The sequence below is a fragment of the Mus musculus genome, chromosome 19 (genome assembly GCF_000001635.26).
Source record: "Mus musculus strain C57BL/6J chromosome 19, GRCm38.p6 C57BL/6J".
Classification (NCBI taxonomy): domain Eukaryota; kingdom Metazoa; phylum Chordata; class Mammalia; order Rodentia; family Muridae; genus Mus; species Mus musculus.
The window spans coordinates 23,757,863-23,776,542 of NC_000085.6; the positions used below are offsets into that span (position 1 = coordinate 23,757,863).

At 46.0% G+C, this 18,680-nt stretch overlaps 1 protein-coding gene across 5 annotated transcripts in view; it reads left to right on the plus strand.

Moving 5' to 3' along the window:
- Positions 1 to 943: 943 nt before the first annotated feature.
- Positions 944 to 18,680, plus strand: part of Apba1 (amyloid beta (A4) precursor protein binding, family A, member 1) — a 190,793-nt gene continuing 173,056 nt past the window's right edge. For 2 of the 5 annotated variants that reach the window (NM_177034.3, XM_030250969.1), the window contains exon 1: positions 1,014 to 1,229. The gene's annotated coding sequence lies outside the window, so the exon portion shown is untranslated. Of the gene's footprint in view, positions 1,230 to 12,911; positions 12,963 to 18,680 lie in introns of those variants that run through there. The other 3 variants (XM_006527140.4, XM_006527139.4, XM_030250968.1) reach the window with 3 other exon arrangements.

An 18,680-nucleotide genomic window follows, 5' to 3' on the forward strand; every position in this document is an offset into this window, starting at 1 on the left:
TTCATTTCACTAGATGAGAATATGCATACTAAGACGGACTTGAAAATTATAAGGTTTCGGGGGAATATGACCCTTAATTTTTAAATTGAGAACTCTGTCCCAAAGAGGGGGGAGGATGTAGCTATGGAATCGCCTATTACAGATGGAGCTGGCGCCTGAACCCAGGCGCCTGAACCCAGCCCCGCCCTCGCCCCTCCACTCCCACCCCGCCGCCGCCCAGGGGCCAGTCCACCTTTTCATTAAGTCACAACACCTGCTACCTGGTCCCTAGTGCTCAGGGTCCCCACCCTCCAGAGAACCTAATCATATACCAGGCGAATTGCCTCTGCACGTCTGGAAGACTCTTTTAAGCTCCTAGCAACGGGCATCGAGAAACCAAGTGGACCATTTCCCGACCCCGCCTTCCAGACGCTTTCTGGGTGGGGCGGGTTGGGCAGCGCCCCCAGTGGGCGGCCAGACAGACGCCCAGCTTGTTCCTCTCAAGCTCACGCGGGCGCCCCCTCGCGGCCACTCGAGGAGCGCAGCGCCGCATTGCAAGCTCCAAGCTTTTTCTTGGCTTTCAGGCCCGGGAAGCGGGAAAACTGCGTGTCACTAAGCAAGAGGACACGGGCAGCCGTCCACGCGGCAGTGTGTCCTAAGCGTGACCAGAGCCCATTCGCAGAGACGGGGCCGGGGATGAGCGTTAGGGACCTGGGACAGAGGACCGTGGAGGTCCCCCTGTGTCCCCGCGGGAGGCAGCCACGTAGTCCATTCCAGGCTCTCGGCCACGAGAGGGAGGGACTCGCGCACAGCTACGGCGACGGCTGTGGACCCCTCGCACGCTCACGCGCGCCCGAGCTGGACTGTCGCGTCGGGCCCGCGCCGCGCGCGCGCACGCGGGTGGGCGTGGGAGGCAGGGGCGCTGCTGCACGCGGCGTGCGCGCGCTCCCCCCGCCGTCAGTCGCAGCCGCCCGGCCCCGGCGCGCGTCACGAGGGCGAGCGGGCGGCGAGCAGGGGGTGGGGCCGCGGCCGGAGGGGCCCGAGCGGCTGCCGAGCTAGAGCCGGAGGAGCGGGGCGCGGGCGGCTGCGGTCCCGGTGGCGGCGGGGGAAGATGGTGGCGCTGGAGGCGGGAGCAGCTGGAGAGCAGCTTTATTCCCAGGCTTGGCACGGTCGCTGTCACTAGCGCCGCCTGCTCCCGCGGGCCCGCGGACCCAGCTGTCAGGCAAGGTACCACCGCCAGGGCGGGCTGGGTGAGTGCCGGGCGCCCGACGCCCCGGACGGAGCTCGGGTCCTTTTGGAGGGATGATCCCGGGAGCTAGGGGTGAAGCGTGGAACAATAGTGCGGATGAACAGGGACGGCAGGCGACATCCAGGGAGGCAGTGCTTGGAGCTAGCGAGGCGGGGGAAGGGTGTGTACTAGAGAGATGCCAGGCGTCCGGTGCGCGCTGAGATACCCGGCTTTGGGAAGAGCGGGCCTGATGACAGTCACGGAAGGAGTGTGTGTGTGTGTGTGTGTGTGTGTGTGTGTGTGATAGCAGAGGGGATGGAGGTGGCAGATCCGAAGTGTAGGGGGAGATGACATTTCCAGGAATCCCCGCTAGGATCCCTCCTCTCTGGCTGACTGATGATGGAAACCGTGAGGTGGGCAGGATGCACTTGGTGTGTGAAGTGTGGAGGGGAGGCAGTAGGGTAAGGCCGGGTTTGTAAAATCCCGTGTAAGAGTGAGTGTTTAGCGTGCAATTGGATCCACGCTCTCAAAACTGCGCCCCACATCCAGCGATCTGCTTTTCCTGACTTGATGCCGCCAGCTAACACTGTGGGACAGTATTGGTTATTTTGACCCTGCAAGTCTAAGAACAGTTTCTGTTCTGCTACTGTTCTTGGGTGGCTGGGTGTACGGATTCTCGCTTCCCCTTTCCCTAACGTCCTAACACGGGGATGTGGAAGTGAGCGGTTGCTTTGAGGCACATGGCAGCAAACCAGGATAATGGTTACACCTTTTGAGACAGCTGGTGTCCCTGGCTCTGAAGGGCGCTTTCTTTGGCACTTCACAGCCTCTCATTGACTGCCTGACTCTGCAATTTCTATTGTTTATCTCTTGTCTAACCCCAAGAAGAGGGTGTTTAATGGTCATCTTCCTCTCCCGTTCCCACAACTTTTATCACCAGACTCCCTTCCATATATAAGTACTGAAAACCTTCTAGCTGAAGATTGGATAGTCTTTGCAATGATTCTTTTAGAATAAACTCTTGAGGTGTGTAAAGAAGGTGGGGGCTTTAAAAATACAAGAACAAGATTGAAAGGGAAGTAAAAAAAAAAAAAACAAGGAAAAAAAAAAGAGTGCCCCAACATGCATTCTCTTGGGTGTTTTTCCGTGGGAAATGGGATGCTAGTGACAGCCACTCTCCCGGCTTTCACAATGGTTAGAAGGTCCATTTAGGAACTGAAATTTCCCGAGACCCATGGATATAAGATCTCCAGTCAGTGAAGTCCCCGATTTCCTTCCCAGGACAGCTCACTCGTAGGAAATTTGGCAAATGTTTGGCTCTCCAATGATGTCTAGGAACCAAGACAGAGAAAAAGCACGCAGAGTCTATAGATGCTTAAATTTCTCTGCGTAATAAAGATAGGGTTGCGTAGAGAGGGAAAGCACTAGAGATGGCATATCCGTATGCGTGTCCACTGCCGCCTGGTTCCCTGGAGTCTGTATTTCTCCTGCAATATCCATAGGAGTGAATGCACCTTTATGATAATAGCCCAGTACTTTACTGATGTCATATGATTGGATTCACCTGCTTGGGACATATTTTAGTTATAATACCTTAAATTCTACTGAATTGCTGTCAGAACCCAAATGGGCTGCACTGGGCCTCTTTGAAAAGCTTGAAATAATCACAAGGATGTACAAATAAATGTATGATATACTGACACCAAAGATTTCTTTCTTTTTCTAAAAATTTTATTCTTTGGGCAAAGTATAAAGTGTTATTCCATGGGTACATTGAAAATAATAAAGCTAAGGCCATCTACATATGACTTTTCCTTCTCGTTTATTGTTTTTAAAACAAATGATGACATGTGGACCAACTATGCTGGAAGCTATGAGTGTAAAGTAAATTTCCCCGCATCCTTCAAGCCAAGCCTTCTGAAATTTTAATGTGAGGTTGTTGGATCTCATCCGAGACTTTAAAAAGGACTTATAAAAATGAATTTAGAATCCTAGTTCTTTAACTCTCTTAATGCTTTGGCCATATCTCATTCTGATGGATGTAAGTCACTTAAGAGGCTTAGGTTTCTTTACTTTAAAAAAAAGTTATCATCTCTGTATACGCAAGTAAAACCACATATGTAAATTTCTTATAAGAAAACTCAAGAATATTAGAAATTACCAACGTAAACAGCCTGATTAGAGAAAGAAGTGCATACAAACACAATTGATGACTTGAGAATTTCTGATTTCCTTTCTCATGTAAATGAGAGACTTTTTCAAATGCCATGCCCTGCTTTCCTAACGTTTGGCCCGGTGAGGTTAAAGGTACAGCTGAGATCTGTAATTCAGTTTGGTAAATGGCTGCACCTCTCCCTGCAGCCTGCAGCAAGCCATTTGTTTTGCATGAATGCCTCTTCGTCTTCTTCCCTAAAAGCAGCTTTAATGCCTTTCTCCTCTACCGCAAGCCTCCCTTTGAAAAGTTTGTCTTTTCAGAAGACTTGGAAGTAAAGGACATTTGAAAATTGACCTGCAGGGCCAAAAAGGGATAAACCATGGTGCCACGGGGGAAACTGAGCTTTTATGCTGCAAGGAAGACAAAATAGAACATCGAGTGGTAGAAACAGACTCGTGCTTGAATAAGTTGGGTGGTGGAGGAGAGGGTGATACATCAAAGGGATGGCACAGCAGAGGGACGGAAGCTGACTTCAGAAGCCTGGGAAATGAGTCCATTAAGAGGAAAAGAGATTCAAGCAGGAGGCTAGGTTGATAAAGCCATCAAGATGGTGGACCATACTGGGCGGAGGCATGACTCTGAAGAAAGGAACCTGGTTATAATCTCTTAGGAAAGGCAAAGGCAAATTGAGGCTGGGTGTAGAATTATGAAGGCAATGTGAGAGATTGATGTGAGTGAATGACCATCACCCAGCAAGGAGGAACTCTGTGTATGAGTGTATAATTATGCTTTGACAGCTAATTAAATTTCGCAATAGTGAGCATTCAGTATTGCTAAATTCAGTGGTGTCTCTTATTCTCCATGGAAAGAATGCTTGCTTACTTTTAAAAGCATTTATTCATGTTGCCTGAATTGTCTGAAACTCCATTTGGATGGTTTCCTATAAGAACTTTCTCTTGGGGACCTTTGAGTTCAATAAATAAGGGTTGTATTAAAACAATGGAGAAAAACAAGGCTTTTTTTTTTTAAAGATAAACTTTTCTTATATATTACATCAAGATGTGGCTTTTATAGTGAAGTGTAAAGTTGACTTTTCAAAACTCAAATATAGCACAACATTATGCCCATCATAAGTGTTCAATACATTTTTGTCACATGAATTCATGAATAAATTAATTTGTTTTAGTAGGTTAAATATAGCCTATGAGATTGGAAATTTCAGAGTTTATTTATATAATGGATATTCAATGATTTGTATCCTGTAACCTATACAAGACTATGGTACTATAAACCTGTTAATGTATTCATATCTGCTATATACACTAATCTTGAAAAACAAGGACACTGTTTCCCACAAAAAAAACCCTATGTATGCTTGAGCCTCTTGATTATGATGATTCCAGATGAGATTATGAAATTTTATCTGTAGCAAATGATAATTTCAAAGTTCTAATGATGAACTATATTCAGACTTTTAACAAATATTTATCAAGCACCCTCTCTGGGCCAGGCTAGCTGCAAGGATAGAACTGGGTTGGAGGGGGTGGGGGTTGGAAGACTTCCCTATGTCACAGAGCTTTTACTGGGAGGATACTCCAAGGAAATAAATAGGTGACATTATATGTCATGTATGAGTAAGAGTAACATGGTGGGGAACGAGGTTAGGTAGATACCTCAGGCATGAAAATGTTTGCTGTGCAAGCAGGAAGACCAGAGTGTGGATACCCAGGTGGATGTGGGGGCCTAGCTGTCATTCAAGCTGCAGAAGACAGACAGGCGATTCTCAGAGCATCCAGGGAGGTGAGCCATAGCAGATACCCCTGGGTTTGATTAAGAGATCTTGCCTCAAAGTAATAAGCAGTTGAGGACAATCCCAGCACCAATCTAGGGTCTCCTCATGCATGCACATGCAAACATAATATATGCATAAAGAGCAGTCCTGTGCGTTGTGGGGTCTAGCTACTATAACAAAACAGAGTTCTAGTTTGGAGGACCCCACACTTGCCAACAGGACTTGAAGTGGGGGTGTGGGGTGGGATTGGGGGTGGGCAGATGAGACTACCATCTTTAAAGAGGCTTCAGACCCGAGAATGTTCCGAGCAGGGGAAATGCTCCTTGCAGACTAGCATCTCATTGCTACAGGCGTTCCTCGGGTTTTCTAGCTTGAACATGTTTGACTGAGCACACATACCGTAATTTCAGAAACGCAGTGTTGCCTCACTCGGGTCACTACAATTGGTACATGGCAACTTGAGCCTTATGGGTGACAGATTAATACTGAAAGGCAAAGTAGATGCCTCTCAAAGTGGCTGCTCTCTCAATCAGATGGGACGCCATATGTCCAGGTAAATCACTGAACCCAGAGATGCTTTCCTGCTGCTCCTTGATCGGGTAAAGCATGCTCTCACCTGCAGCCCTTCTCTCAAACATGTTTGTGGCTCATCCCCTCTCATTTTAAAGCTCTGGTTACAGTCTTCTTTGGCTATCCTCTATGATATCATCCTCTCCATTGTCCCACTGTATAACTTCCTGCTTGATTTTCTTCCTCGATGTGTTTGTATATGTGCTATGCATATGTATTATAGGAGATCACTAAGTACGCATTGTCAGTCATGAAATAAGACACTTCTAGTAATTTCCACAACCCAGGTATGAGGGATGAGGGTATAACCCCCTTCCTGCAGACAGCTAGCGGCATCTCAAAGCAGAACAGCAAGTTACCACCCCAACTGGACTCGTTTATACATTTAGACCCCAGAACAAGGACCTGAGTGGTTTCTTTGTAAGCCCAAAGAAATACAAATTGAGAGTGAGAAACTCAAGTCAAAGAGAGGAAGCAAGCCAGTAAGAGGTAAGTTAATGAGCAGGTTTCTGCTTTGAGCAACTGACCTGCACTTAGAGTTATACAGGAGAGGATGGGGCATCTCCCATTTACCCTGCAGAGGTAAGCCCAGCCCGCCAGCCTGTCCAGGCTGCTGGTTTCAGCCTGAGCACTGTTCAGAGGCCCCCAGCAGGGGAGCAGGCAGAAGGGACTGGTTGGCACACAAAGCCCTGAGTTGGGCAGAGTAAATCAAAGCTGGAGAGAAACGCAGAAGTGCCCTGCAGAGGTCCAGAGCCTCTGTCCCATATGGCACAGACATACCACAAGGAATAATTTTTTTTTAACAGATGAAGAATTGGTTTGACAGCAATTATCAGTATTTTAATATAGTGATTTAAATTGCTGCAACTGCTGCCTGTTCATTCACTCACAAGCCAGCCATTAACAGCACTCGATACTGGAGATATTACCGTCAGTGTGCAGTACTCTCGATTAGAAGGTGGCCCCAAGTTTTCAAAAAATAAAGGTTTTGAAAAAGGTTATATGGCTGTTTGAATATACACAGTAATATATATGCAAATTTTGAAAAGTCTGCTTATACCTAATATGTTAGTTTACTTGAATATCTTTAAAATTGTGTATGTAAAACAAGTACTTTGGAAATAGCACATCTACTCTCACACATTATGAAATCGTTGATTCTCATAAGCCTTTAACTTCTGTGCTCATTAGTTTTGTTGACTTGAAAAACCAGAAGAGGGAAAAGGGAGCCCTTGAATTGTACTGTAGGCATGTCTATGTGGCATTTTCTCCATTAATGATTGTTGATAAGAGAGGGCCCAAGCTACTATGGGCAGTGTCACCCCTGGGCAGGTGCCTGGGCTGTATAAGAAAGCAAGCTGAGCAAGCCATGGAGAACAAGCCAGTGAGAAGTGTTTCTCCGTGGCCTCTGCTTCAGTTCCTGGCTCCAGGTTCCTGCCCTGCCCTCCTTCAGTGGTACACTGTGACGTGAGTGTGTAAGCCAAATAAACAGCTTCCTCTCGCAGTTGGTTTGGTCAGTGTTTTATCAGAGCAGCAGAAAACAAACCAGGGCAATGGCTGAGCGTGTTGTCACATGAGCACTTCGTGTCTGTCCATTTCCTTCGTTGTTGGGATCTGGTATTGCCTGAGTTTCTGTAAGATACCCCCCTCTGTGAACTCAGTGCTCAGTTCCAGACCACATGAATGTCTCCTTCTTCTTCCTATAGGACCTGTATTATGATGCCCCGCCCCATGCTTTCCCATGGCCGGATTAGAACATCCAAGAGAGGGAATTACACAGCTCTTCCCAGGAATATCGACTTAGATTTCCCTTGGCTCTCGGTCTCCTTTCCCTGTGGATACCTTCGTTTGTGGTATTTCAATCACACGTCCTTCATAGGCAGTCCTGTCTTGTATCCCGTTGGTCTTCTCCCAACAGTTGTCAGCCAGCCCCTGGAACACTGTTGCTTTTTATGCACCCTGCAGTCTTACAGCTTCTCCATTGTAGACAGGTCTCTCCCTTTAAAGTCAGTTGCCATCACCTCTGCATTAATGACGTACTTGATTGTCAAGGCCAATTGTCTCACAGGCAATAGGCTTCTGGGTTTCTGACAATGGGAAGAAAGTGATTAAGAGAACGCTATACAAAATGGGGGAACTTTGTAGGCGCTCAAACATAAAGCAGATTTTTTTTCTTTCCTAAAATGTGTGTGTGTGTGTGTGTGTGTGTGTGTGTGTGTGTGTGTGTGTGTGTGTTTGAAATGGCAGTTTCCTTTTATTTTGCTCTCTGTGAAGTGACCATGAGAAGCTGTCAAGAAATGTTGAAGCCCTCCCTGCCTGCCAGGCTTCTCCAGAGGCGGGCTTCCTCCTTCATTCCATGGTGTCCTTGCTCTAGTGTGAATTGTTCCTCTTCCAAATAATGCAAGGATCCACTGCCTGACTTTTGATGTTTTTGTATCATGGTCAGTTTCGGATTTGCTAATAGTTGCATTTTAAAGAAGTATACTTGGCAAGGGATACCTAAGTATCCTCCTCTCTCCACAAAACTGTAGCACTATTTTGCAGACAGGACCTTACGCTGTTGGCCTAGCTGCCTTTGAACTAGCCATCCTCCTGCCTCAGTCTCCCTTAGCAGCTAGGTTTGCAGGTATGGCAGGTCAGTCCAAGTTTCAGCATATTTTAATGCAGTGGAAAAGTTTGTCACTTAAAGAAATTCCATTTAACGGGAATAATTACCTAGCATTTCTATTTAATGAGTTAGGATTTTATACTAGACTTTACTGCAGTGGCTCACATTTTGTTGTAATGGATTCTTACATGTTTTTGGCCATCACCCTTAGCAAGAATACAACTTACCATGGCTCTATAGATGATTGTGCCTGAATATCCTCTCTCTCTCTCTCTCTCTCTCTCTCTCTCTCTCTCTCTCTCTCTCTCTCACACACACACACACACACACACACACACACATGCCACCGAAGCAAGTGTGTTCAGCAATATCTGTCTTCTGTTACATGTGATGTTCACTGTTTGCTGCTTTTGTTTTCTCATGTTTGCCAACACGCCAAACTGATCTCAGCACTAATGGGCCCTGACATGCAGTGTAAAACACACTGCCCCATTATATTAAGCCTGACAGAAGGGTGCTTGTTTTCTTATAATCCAAAATAATTTCATGTCTGAAGGGTTTTTCCATTTGTTTCAAATCATTAATATATTTGGGTATTTGGTGTCGTGGGTGTAGATGTCATAACACCCAGAAAGGAGCACATTGATTTCCAGTATGTATTTTATTTCCAAATGGAGAAATTATTCGAGTGATTGAAAAGTATGAGAAATGGAATGAGGAGGTTGGCCGGTTCCTAGCTACACCTGGTAGCTCCCTGGGAATATGACCTGGAGTGTGTGGCTTCCTCACCAGTGGGCTCCTGTCTCCTTGTGGCTCTTTCCTGACCCTACCCCTGTCTGAGTCCCTCTCCCAGCTTGCTTCCCTGTAGTGCCTGGATGTTCAAAGTTCAGATACCGAATTCTAATTTTAGTTTACTGTATTTTTCCTCATTGTGGAAATAGTTTTTATATCCATTTTTCTTCCAAATGACTTGGAAACACAAGTCTTTTTGCCTAAGCTGACACCTGGGGAAGTTTTGTTCTGAAGGAGCCAGAAGTTAGTGCACAGATGAAAGTTCCCATGGTGACAGGATGGACAAAAGCCTACCTGGATCTCCTGTGTGTTGCTGAGGACTGAACCTAGGGCTCCATATGTGTTAGGCGAGCATCCTGCCAAAGAGCTGCATTCCTAGCTCAAGCCTACATTCGCGTATGATTGCCTGATTTATAGCTCTCTAGTTGTGTAATGGACATACACACCAAATCCCTCTCTACAATCTCACCGCAATAGCTACGAGCAAATTAACACAAAGGAGTGTCAGGTAGTGTGGTACCACACAGCATCCGCATGCCTGACTCAGGTTTGCCTCCTAATGGTTTTTATGACTTCAAAGCTGCATCTGCAGAGAATGCATAGCTGAGATGGAACCTTGAGACCCACCGTGAATTTCTCAGAAACCAAAGGACAAGGCAAAGGAAACTACTCTGGGGCCCATGGATAAGAGAGAGGCCAGATAGGTCTCTTCTGTCTTTCTGCCCTCACAATGGCTTCTTACCATAGCTACGCAAGCTGGATCCTCATCCGTGTGTGTGTGTGTGTGTGTGTGTGTGTGTGTGTGTGTGTGTGAGAGAGAGAGAGAGAGAGAGAGAGAGAGAGAGAGAGAGTGATTTAGAGAGAGAAAGAAAGAGAAAGACAGATGCACATACACACAGAGAGACAGACAGACACACATACACACACAGAGAGAAAGGCAGGCAGACATATATACACAAACAGAGAGAGGGGGGTTGTGAGAGAGAAGGTTGGTGAGTGACGATGTATGTGAGAGACTGTATGTGTGTGAGTGTCCAGAAGAGTGTGAGGAGTGAGAGGGTGTGTGTGTGTGTGTTGCATAGACTTCCCTCTAGTCTAGATACCATGGACTGGGAAAGACTCAAGACAAGTCAGAATATGGTGCCACTAGCGACAAGCAGGGCTTCACCTCAGCTTTCCCAGATGCCAAAGGGCAAGAACAACCCATGGCCTTCCCACTGCCTCCCACACTGCCATTGTTAAAGCCAAGTGAGACCTAAAAGACTGCTAAAGCAAGGTAGACACACCTCTTCCCTTCATAATGACACTAAGCAAAAATGGCTCCTGGTCCTTCTCACCGCCCTCCTCTACACCAACGGTGGCAGACTTTTCTGCTGAGAACCAGAGAGTAAATAGGTTCCATGCCAGTGCCATGTAGTCTCCGTCACGGCTTCTCGTCTTTGCCGCTGTACACGAAAGCAGCCCTTGACACTGTGGTGGACAGCAAGCATAGTGTGTTCTGACAGGTGTATTCAAGGATGCTGGAATTTCATAAGATTTTCACATGTCAGAAATTTTTAACTGCTCTTCATATATATATATATATTTTGTTTTTTTTCAGCTGCCTAAAGAAACATAGAGCTGTTTTGACTCTTAAGCAGTGCAATGGCAGGCGCTTGGGTAGGTTCGGCTCACGGACCTGAGTTTGCTGACTCATGGTTGGGCTTTCACAGAGCTTTAATTCACCTTAGAGTCCACCAGGTTCCCTCGGTGCACACAGCTCACCCGTGCACAAACATTTCCTGCACAGTCAGTATTCACACACTAAACGTCCAGAGAACCCCGCTTGTCCGTGCATCCTATTTTTCTGTCTTATGAAAGGAGTTTTGCCTCAATTCTTAACAAACCTTTGGGAGTGACCGAGTTAATGTCTTGTGATTAAATTTAGGGGCTCTGACATTCCTGCCTTAAAGTTTTACCCCCTCTGCTGTCTACCATAAAAGGAAAAGAATGTCCGAAGAAAGAAGGGAAAACAAACAGACCAAACAAAACAAAGCCAGCATTTCAGCAGGACAGGGGTTTGCTGTAGAGAACAGCAGGGGCCAGTGCTTCTATCCATCCCTGGACTTTCCGTCCCTCAGGCTGCGGCACTTCTGGGCTTCGCTGGTCAGCAGCTCTGCTTTTGAGTGTAATTTCCTCAAAATTGGACACAGGACCATACTTCCACACTAGCTACACATAAAGGGAAGCTAATAGAATGTTGTTACTTTTTGTACATATTGAGGAATCACACACATATACTTGCTGAAGAGCAAAGGCTTGACTATATAGCTCCTGTCTTACTTAAGACTAACCTCAACTCCAAGATTGGAGGTTGGGTTATTACGAAGTATATACATTTTAACTCATCTTCCCAAATGGGATGTGCAAACACTAGATGATAGAGTTGTAGCTGCATGCAGTCGGCCGGTACCTTATGGTAAAAACAGATGTTCCCAACTGATGATAATATGTCCTGAAAAAAATCAAAATAAGTAGAAAATGCATTCACTATCCCTAGCCTACAGAACACTCTGGCTAAGTAACATACTTCATTGTAGCGCATCAGCTGTTTGCCCTTGTAATCTTGTCTGGCTGCGAGCTTCAGTCCCATGTCACTCGCAGCTTCCTGAGAGGGTGCCCTCCACACGTCAGCCAAAGGAAAGATCTATATTCGCAAGTTGAAAAGTGTGCTTTCAACCAAATGGATGTAAATTTTATATCACCAGGAAGAGAGAAATCATAAATCTAACGATTGTAACTCAGAGTTAGTGTTTTCCAATTTCTGCGATGAAATACCAGGACCAAAAAGCATCTTGGGGAGAAAGATTATTTGACTTACATTTCCATATTGCTGTTGAAAGAAGTCAAGACAGGAACTCAAACAGAGCAGGATCCTGGAGGCAGGAGCTGATGCAGAAGCCACGGCGGGCTGCTGTTTACTGGCTTTCTCCACATGGCTTTCATATAGAACCTAGGACTACCAGCCCAGAGATGGCATCACCCACCATGGGCTTGGCCATTGATCACTAATTGAGAAAATGCCTTACAGTTGGGTCTCATGGAGGCATTTCTTCCACTGAGGCTCCATCCTCTCTGATGACTCTAGCCTGTGTCAAGTTGACACACAGAAACCACCTACATATAACTCTATAATGGGGCATTTTTGCGTGTGATATCTTGTGTATATGCGTGTGTGCATGTGTGGGTGTGTGCGTGTGTGGTATTGCATGCCTGTAGTTAAGGGATTGAAAGAAAAGACTATACTGTATAACTGAGATAAAAATCATTAATAGTATAGATTCCTCATTAACATTTATTAAGGAAAAGAACAATTAGGTCATTGTTCAAAGTGCCTACTTTAGCTTTGCCTGCCAAAATTCTAATTTGCTAAAACTTGGAAAAAAATGCATGCTGTGTGTAACATAAATTGTAAAGCGTGCTTTGCACTTGGCATGCGTTATGATTGCTATGGCAGATCATACCTCGTCTTAAAAACAGAATGTGTAGCAAGTATTAAAAGTGTGTGCTCCATGTAAGTGATGTGAGGTCTCTAAAGCCTGCTTGGGGACAAGGGGCTCGGGATCCTGTTCCTATTATGTCTAAGCTGCTCCCCATGAGCCACACCATGGTGCTTCCCAGCTGTGCCAAGACTGTTTGCAAAATTACTCTTAGTGAATGAATGCGGAGGGGCGGGGCATGAGGGGAGGGCAGGCTTAGAAATCGCTGGGTGGTGGTGGGCAGCTAATTATCCATCTGTCGCCAGTGCCTCATGCGGAAAGAAGCTGCCCTTGTAGAAATGGAGAATGCGCTTATGAAGGTGAGTGAGCTGAGCTTCATTTACTGGGTTACCTGTGCATCGTACTCATGTGAGACTTACCTTGGCTTTTTCCTAGGTCTGATGTGTCTTTTCCTTCCTACTCTCCTCTTTCCATTTGTGAAATGACAGTGGACTTATTTAGAGCTCATTGTTTGATGGCTCTCTTTTATGCTGGAGGCTTTTAGCCACTGTCTGGCTGTCACTGGTTGCCCATTCTTAGGGCAGTGGCACTAAAGCTGGCCAGAAGAGCTATAGCTGCTGAGGTCTGGCTGTTGCTGATCAGATTCTGTAGAAGCCGACACAGAGAGGGGAACCTGTGTGACTCTGGACTGACTGCTCTATTAAGGAGATGGCTCTGTCAGGGAAACTAGGAAGGGAAAAGGAGGAAGTCAGGCCAGGGTGTGATCTCAAAGTGCCCTGTCACCTCACCCTGGGGCAGGGGGTTCTCGGAGTGATGTGTCACTCCAGCTCAGAGTTTACCTTCTAAGCTCAGGAGGTTTCTGGTTCCTGCTGAATGCCTGCCAGACATTGGTGAACCCATGCAGTCTACCATGAGAAAGATCTCTGCATGCTGCTGCATGCAGGTGACAAGGCCCCCTCAGAGCAGGAGCCATGAGAGCCCACTGGATTTTGTCTAACAGATCTTCTGTTTCAAAATGTTCTTCATGACATTCTTTGATAGGCTTGTAGCACTAGGCTGTACTGCCTCACCATTGCAAAGAAGTCCGTTGAAATCCCTGGTTTGTGAATCCTCTTTAGTATTCTCTTTGTAGATTTATATATGTTCTTTATCTTACACTCATCAAAGTGGGGTCTTGAGGGGAAGAGGATAAATAAATTTAGCCTATTTGCCATCTTCAAATAGGCACCACCCAAAACAAAGGCAAAAAGAGGACTTTGCAGCTTCAATAGAAAGCTGCTTTATAGCTGGGCGGTGGTGGTGCACACCGTTAATCCCAGCACTTGGGAGGCAGAGGCACGTGGCTTTCTGAGTTCGAGACCAGCTTGGTCTACAAAGTGAGTTCCAGGACAGCCAGGGTTATACAGAGAAACCCTGTCTCGAAAAAAAAAAAAGAAAGAAAGAAAGAAAGAAAACAAGCAAGCAAGCTGCTTTGTTGCATGCTTAACATTTTTAATTCCTGGGGCCCAAGAGATTGCTCCGTGGTCAGGAACTCTTCCTGATCTTCCTGAAGACATGTAGGAGTTTGCCTCTACCCATATAGGGCAGCTCACGACCACCTGCAATTTCAGCTCCAGGGGATCTGATGCCCTCTTCTGGCCGCCTTCGGTACTGCATGAAATGGGTAGTGGGCGCTGTGGCTATTGTGATATCTTTGGTCTTTCTTACCCAAGGCTTTGCATATCACCATCAGACACAGGCCAGTGGCCTTTTGGAGTCAGCTGGGACTCTCCCTCCTGTGTTGTCATACCACAGTCAATCTGTGGCACTGAAGCATAGGCAGGACACAGAGCAGCACTTTGGTAGGCTCAGGCGGAGCCTGCCTTCTGTCCAGAGCAGGGTGAATGGATTGTGGAGCGGTGCCTGCAGCTCCCCGCAGCTCCTCTTCACTGCTTCCCAGTGTTGGCTTCTCGGTTGGAATAAAGTCTTGGAGAACTTCCTTGGGCTTCCTCATTGTTCTTAGGTGGCTAAAGGTCAAATCCAGACTATCAATCATGGAATACAATCTAGTGTAAAAATGTAGAAACTCAGAACTCCTATCTAATCTTAATTAAATATTATAGCATGGCTTAAATACAGTAAGAGTAGAAATACCAGGTGTCTAGCTTGTTGACTTTTTGCGTATCTAAAACCTGTATTATTAACACTCAAATCATGATCTAGAACAGAGCCCCAGAGGTCACCTCAGGTCCCTTCTCAGTCACTGTGACTCTATTGTAAACCTAGGTCCTATTCTGACCCCTGTCACCCAAGAGCACTTTCCATGTGACTGGAATCATTCGGTACACAGCATCTTTGTCTGTCTTTGTTTAATATTGCTTTAGATATCCAGCTGTTCTGTATATCAGTAGTTCTGCTGGCTGCCTAGCTCATGCGTGGATATACCGAGTTTACCCATTCTTCTCTTAAAGGGCACTAATGTTGCTCCATTGTAAACATTCATGTACATTTATCTTGGTGTCTATACATACTGAGTTTCGTCGGGTGTGTGTCGAGGACTGGAATTGTGGGTCATAATGTAAGTATGTATTGAACTTAAGAGATTTTGCTGAATAGTTTTCCAAAGTGGTTCTCCCAGCCAGTTTGCATCCCCAGCCACAGTTCCCTGTTCCATTCTGCAGCAGCTCCTGGTCCCCCACCAAGGCTTAGCACTGGGAAGTCTGCTTAGGGTGCAAGAGGGTAAAACTTATCAAGACTTAGCTGTCCCAGCTCAGGCAGGCTGCTCCTGTGCGGCCCCCATTGTGGCCAGGGGAAACGAACTCCCTCTTCCCTTGGTGTTAGAAAGGCCCCTACTCCCAACAGAGTCCCTACTCTGTCCTTGCCCCCATAAGTCTGACTCTAGCCTTTGTCTTTATAAGAGCAAGAATAAGAAGCCAACAGTACGGAGCCTGTGCTGACCTCCTGGAGTTTGTCTTGAAGGCCTCTTTTCCTGATGTTTTAGTCTCCTGATGCTGGTATAACAAAACACCTCAGGCTGGGAAACATGAGAAATCACTTATGTTTTCACAGTCTGATGCCTAATAGTCCAAGTGGAGCTTCTGGAAACTTCCTCCTTGGCTTGCAGAAGGCCATCTTCTTGCTACATCCTTACATAGTCTTTCCTGTGTGCATGCCCCTGGAAGCTCTTCTGCGCAACTCCTACCACCCATATCCACCCCACCCTCTTGCTTTAAACGCCTCTACCAAGCCGTCTTCAACTATCCTTGTGTTAGGGCCTTTAGCTTCAAGAATGACCTTTGTGGGCTACAACCTTCAGTCTGTAATGCTTGGCTTTGTGTGTTTGTGGGCAGGCCACTCTGCCAACTCGTCAATAACCCATGGAATAAGCAAAGGGAGGTTAATTTTGTTAGGTTCATGTACAATCATAATTTAAATTACCACTTGGGAGTATTTCTATAACAGAAGCAAAACACACACATATGCACATACACACATATACACATACACACATATGCACATACACACATATACACATACACACATATGCACATACACACATATACACATACACACATATGCACATAGGTGAATTTTGCACATGTAAAGAATCACTCACCAAATCAAGATATACACCACAGCATTGTTTACATCTCACAAAAGCTCCGCTTGTCCTTCCTGGTCTGTGCCCATTTCCTCCTCCTTGGGGGTAAGCAGTTCTCTGGTTTACTGGCCACTACTAGTGATCCTTAAACTTCATATAAGGACAGTCACTGTGTCAGTAAACTTTCCATCACTGTAGTAAAATACCTGAGACAATCATAAAGAAGGAGTTACAGAGACAAAGTTCGGAGCAGAGACTGAAGGAACGGCCATCCAGAGACTGCCCCACCCGGGGATCCATCCCATAAACAACCACCCAACCCAGACACGATTTCGGATGCCAACAAGAGCTAGCTGACAGCAAGAGCTAGGAGCCCGATAAAGCTGTCTCCAGAGAGGCTCTGCCAGTGCCTGACAAATACAGGGGTGGATTCTCACAGCCAACCATTGGATAGAGCACAGGGACCCCAATGAAGGAGCTCGAGAAAGTACCCAAGGAGCTGAAGGGGTTTGCAGCCCCATAGGAGGAACAACAATATGAACTAACCAATACCCCCAGAGCTCCCTGGGACTAAACCACCAATCAAAGAAAACACACGGAGGGACTCATGGCTCTAGCTGCATATGTAACAGAGGATGGCCTAGTCAGTCATCAATGGGAGGAGAGGCGCTTGGTCCTGTGAAGGTTCTATGTCCCAGTATAGGGGAATGCCAGGGCCAGGAAGCAGGAGTGGGTGGGTTGGGGAGCAGGGGGTACAGGGAGAGGGGAGAGGTGATTTTCAGTGGGGAAACTAGGAAAGGGGATAGCATTTGAAATGTAAATAAAGAAAATATCTAATTAAAAAAAAAAAAAAAAGAAGGGCCGGGCATGGTGCCACATACCTTTAATCCCAGCACTTGGGAGGCAGAGGCAGGCAGATCTCTGAGTTGGAGGCCAGCCTGGTCTACAGAGTGAGTTCCAGGACAGCCAGAGCTACACAGAGAAACCCTGTCTCACCCCCCCCCCAAACCCAACAAAACAAAAGAAGAAAAAAGGCTTAGTTGGGTTCATGGTTTTGAAGGTTTCTGTCCATGTTCAAATGACCATCTGACCATGTTGTTGCTTTGAGTTTGTGGCAAAGGATATCATGGCAGAAGTAAGAATGAGAGCAATGCTTATCTCAAGGTCAGGAAAACCAAGACAGGAAGGAAGCATGGAGGGACCTGTGTACCAGAATTCTTTCTGAGAGCACACACCCATCTGGGTCCCCTCTTAAATATCCCAACCGTTCCCAATACGTTGCCTTTAATCCCTAGGCCTTTGGGAAGGGTTCATGACCAATCTGCAGCAATCATATACATCAGTAATGCAGTTATATCACTTTTGATCTGTATTCTTTTTACATGACATAATTTCTTTGCATTCCATCCATGTTGCTGCATGCATTAATAGTCTGCTTATTCTCATTAGTATACAGTATTCAGCTGTATAATCACACAGCAGTTTGCTTATCCGTTCTCCTGGTGATAGACAGCTGGGCTCTCTTTCACTTGGGGTTATTATGAGCTAAGCTACTGTGAACAGTCCTGCTATCTATTCTCACTCGTGTCTTGGGTATAGATTTAGGAGTTGAATTCTTTGGTCGTGGATAGCCATGCATCTAGCTCAATGTTAAGCTAGCATCCTACCACTGAGCTACAGCCCGAGGTCCTTCTTGACGCTTGAGTCGTTGTGAGTGCATGCGCTCTGTTTTAGTACAATGACTAGTTGAGTTTGGTTTGATGGTGAAGCCCAGCTAACTGAATGCGATTTTGTTCTCCGTGTATCAAAGGTAAACAAGGCCATGTGCGTGCGGATTCACTGGAGATGAACGGGCTATTTTATTGCATATTTGAGGAATGTTTTGTTTTTTTTTGTTTTTTTTGTCACACTCTGTTAAGCCAACAGCCATCCTCTAACAGGCATTTTGTTGATTTTATCTGAATCAACAAGGTTATTCATTCAGAATATTTTCATTAGAATAGTTTTATGTGAAAGAAAACATGCCAGTGGGTACTTTAGTTTTAGCATTTCGCTTGTAAGCTTTGAGGTCTATTGTGACCAAAATATAACAGCTTCAGTCAGCGTGCTGTGAGGCCTCTGTTGGAACCACACCCAGTCATAATGGAATGGTAGGTATCTATGTGTTTCTAGCAGTGGGCAGCATGAGACCCTGCTCAGAGCGTAGAACTAACGCATAGACTCATTCAGTCCTCACAACAGATCTATAGGATACGCTGCAACCACAACCTTCTTTTAACAGAGGAAGTCAGAGAATTTGAATGGATAGAAGCCCAGGGAGGTTAGGAGGTCTGCCCAAGGTGGGGAAGTCAGTACACAACAGAGCCAAGATTTGAACGCAGGTAGGTCTAGAGCCTGCACATTTAATTGATTAAACTATACTGCTTTTTAAACTCAGTGTCTTTAAAACCTTTTGATGATGCATGCGGAAGAGGTCATGCGGAGGAACCTTCCTTTC